The sequence below is a fragment of the Octodon degus genome, unplaced genomic scaffold (genome assembly GCF_000260255.1).
Source record: "Octodon degus isolate 3935 unplaced genomic scaffold, OctDeg1.0 scaffold00245, whole genome shotgun sequence".
NCBI classification, from domain to species: Eukaryota; Metazoa; Chordata; class Mammalia; order Rodentia; family Octodontidae; genus Octodon; species Octodon degus.
The window spans coordinates 2,925,268-2,929,456 of NW_004524821.1; positions in this window are offsets into that span (position 1 = coordinate 2,925,268).

Sequence of the window (4,189 nt, forward strand, 5' to 3'; positions counted from 1 at the left end):
ATGTGCTTGTGTTGTTAGGCTCTATTGTCATATAAGATGTTACCACTGAAAGAAATTGCATAAAGTGTATACTCTCTTCCTGTACTATTTTTGAAACTGCCTATGAACATATAAATATTTTAAAATAAGTTTAAAAATTGTTAATACTTCACAATTCTGTGGGCTAGGAATTCAGACAAAGCTTAGCTGGGCAATACTTCTTTGAATGGTGGTGACAGAGGTCTGGAAGATTCACAGTCATTTGTCTGGTGCGTTGGTGGTGACCCTTTCCTTCTCCATGTATTCTCAGGGTCTCTGTGTAATTTTCCCTGGCAGGTCTCTCAGATACCTTACCTGAGGGATCCTGGGGATGTTTGACTTTACTACATTAGGGGTAAAGCTGAAGAGTTGAAGAGATGGTCCCTAGAAAGGAGGCAATTGAGGAACTGAGAAGCCAGGCTGTTGAACAGGTCATTTAAAAAATTATTGAAGAGCCCCTGGGTTACAGGATTCTGACCTCCAGGTGCCTGAACCATTGATCAAGAAGGATGGTCACCTAGTGAAAGATGGCTATCAACAAGGACAAGGGATGGCTGAGCTGGATGACATGTGCCTAAGAGAACAGAGGTTTTCCAAGAAAGTGGTTGGAAAAATATAGGAAACAATTTAGATGCCAATCCCACCTCCTGTTCCTTAGGGCGATGAGGTGTGAGATAACAAGGGGCCTCCCTTCAAGGCAGCTTCAGGACAGGGTTGTTGTTGTAGAGGATCATATCTAGATGCAGGCTTGGGAGTGGAGATACACTCTAAGAAAATGAGAACAGAAGAGAGTTGCTTATTATGGAACTCTTGACCTGACCCAGGGGAGAGGGAAAGTTCAGGTGGGAGGCAGCAGAGAACATGAATGCTGGCACCAGGGAAGAGACACAGGGCAGCACAGAAATGATATTTAAGCTCTGAGATCCTGCTCCTGAGAGATGGGCATGGGTAGGGAAAGTCAGTTGGGAAACTTCAGCCCAAGTGTCCAGTGTATGAGTGTGTGTTGGGGTTGGTGTAGTGACAGGTCTCTTGCTTCTCAAAAGTCAGTGAACATCCACAATTCAGGAGCACTGAGGATGAGTCAAATTCAGCCCCAGATCAAATAGAAACTAACTCTGTGGCTACAACTTCAAATTTTATTTTAAGAAAAAGGAAAGGAAAAAAAGAAACCTTGAGTTGATTCTGACAAGAAGGAAATTGAAGGGCCATTGATCTTCCTAGCTTTTAAACCAGTTAAGAAGGAGGCAGTTTCTGGGCTCTCTGCATTGTTTCTTGGGAAAAGGGAGAAAGTTGTTGAGGGTGTTGTGTCAATATTCCCTTCTGGTGCAGGACTGGCATTTTGGACCCTATTTTTAGAGTTTGTCTAAGCTATATTCCCAGCTCTTTTATAGTTTGTGGAGGACCACCTAGTCAGCTCTCCTTCAAAGAAGAGCATTTGTTTCCATTTTGGCTAAACCTGGCCCTATTTCTGTATATGTAGAGAACTGGCTAGGATTTTTATCTTCTCAATTGGCTTTAAGCAATGCAAATGGGTCTGGCAGAGTTACTGATGTGTAGTCTTTAAAGCAATGCAACGGGTCAGTGAAGCCCCACCTGTAGCCCCCAAGTAGTATGTGTGAACTAGGCTGAGTGACATTGTGTTGTCTGCTGTTGGCTAGGATTTAGCCTCAAGAAAGAGACAATCTCATGGCATAAAACTTACATTTAAACTTTATAGTGCTTTAAATATGTAGACCTTTATCATAGATTAAAGCATGTGGTGTATATGATATATATGTTTGTAAGTTTCATCTGTCCTATTGTTGTGTTGATAAGATGCTGTTGGAACAGTGCTTTGTAGCATGTTCTGAAAGACCTTTCTCATTTTTAAAAAAATATTCTTAGCTATTTTCATACCATTTATCTTCTAGACTCTCTTAATCTCTTTAGAATCGATTTGTTAAGATTTATGAAAACTGCATTCGGATTTTGATTGGAATTTTTTTTTGTATAGGGAATTGAACTCAGGACCTTACATTTGCCAGGCAAGTGCTGTGCCACTGAGCTACATGTTCGGCTCTTGATAGGAATTTGACATTTTTGCAACTGAATTTCCCTAACCAAGAACATGGATATATGACTCTATTGAGGGTCACTCTGCTCCTTAAGAGCCACATGCAAATGGCTGGAATCTCCAGCTCCATGTTTTATGGTTCAAAGCCTTCTCTAATACCCTTCTATCTGGGTTGTCTCTGCCTTTGAGCTTCAGCTACCAATGAATCAGTTCAATTAAAATGTCAAGTACCATTGGATACATTTTCCAAAGATTGTTATATTCCACCTCCTATGTTCTTTTTGAAATGTGACAGTGACACTTGTTACCCAAGAAGTGGGGTTTCTGTTCTCTGACCCAGAACCTGGACATGACTTGTGATTGTCTCAACCAAAAGAACATGATGAAGGAGAAGTCTGGCTTTTCATGATAGTGTTATGGCTTGTATCTAGATGTTGATGTTCCCAAAAACCTTTATGTAGTTACAGGTGGGGTGTTTTGGAGGTGGCTGGATCTAGGGTGTGTGATGTTGGGCTTAAGGATGTGATGCTAGGTTAAGGGTGCCCCACCTTGGGTGTAGGTGCTACTTGCCATAAGGGTGAGTATTCTGGATAGACTGTAAAGGACAGAAAGAGGGATACTGTTTTTGTTACTTGTGGCTTGCTGTTTCACTGCTTTTCTGTTTGCCATGAACTTTCTCCTCTACAATGCCATACTACTTTGGAGCCAGCCAAATATGAACTGAAATTTCTACAAACTGTGATATATAAACTTTTAGACTAAGTAAACGTTTTCTCCATTAACTTTGAGTGTCACATATTTTGTCTCAGCAACAAAAAAAGTAACTAAGGCAGATGGGCCTGAGCACTGACCTTCATAGGACTACTGGGAGAACCAAAGAGGTGATTCTCTCTGAGTGATGTTCTCTCTCTCTCTCTCTCTCTCTCTCTCTCTCTCTCTCTGAGCTGGTAGGCAAGTTCAGTGATCTCCGAGCCATTCAGCTGGAGGGAACTTATTGAACACTCACAAAAGGGAAAAGAACTATCCAGAAAATCACAATTGTTTCGGCCTCAGCTGTTGGAGTTTCCTGATGTGTGAATGAATACACCTTCTAGATGACTGCAGACCCAGTCACCATCTGACTGTACCCATACAACAAATTTCAAGCTAGAACCAGCTCACAGAGCCACTACTAAAATCCTGATCCAGAAATTATCATTTAGCTGGAGAGATGGCTCAGTGGAATAAGCGCTTCCCTGGCAAGCACAAGGGCCTGGGTTCAATCCCCAGTTCCAAAAAAAAAAAAAGAAAGAAAGAAAGAAAGAAAGAAAGAAAGAAATTATCATTAAAGCCACTACTACAACAATGTATGCTGTCCAAATTTGAAACTCATCTGTTTTCCATAATTTCCATCAAAAAAAGAGAATTTATGGAAGACTTTTGTGCATTTGGCTCATAATAAAAAATCAACAACCTCAACATTGAATTTGGATATTCTAGTTCTAAAGTCCTAATGTGTGCTGGGGAGATGGCTCAGTAGAATAAGCACTTCCTTGGCAAGTGCAAGGGTCTAAGTTCAATCACCGGTTCCACAAAAAAAAAAAAAAAAAAAAAAAAGGAAGAAAAAAAGTCCTAATGTATATTGCTCCATCACTCTTGCCACTGTCCATCATCCCTTTCTCCCTACTCAGTGCCATCTCATCTTTTGAACTCCAAATTCTTCCTCATGTTGTTAGGCAGAGCAATTAAATTCTCTATGCACTTTCTCCCAAATACAGGTCTGAAGCCACCTTTCAGACTTGCGCCCCCGGCTCACCTGCCCACTGGGTTGGATTCAGATTCCAAAGCATGTTTCTTTGGCTATTTTATTTTCTTTTGTTTCTACTTTTTGGAGACCAGATCTCACTATGTAAACTAGGCTGACCTCAAATGCATGGTGATCCTCCTACCTGTGTCTGCCAAGTGCTGGGATTAAGGTGTGTGCCACCACACTGGTTTCTTTGGCCATGTTAGTTGATTCAATTGTCAGCTCTCCCATACTGTGTGAAGGCCTGGTACAAAGTGTGATAAGCACCTACTGTGTACTGATGCCATATTAAGCACCTTACAAGCATACTCTCATTCAAATTTTATAAAAAC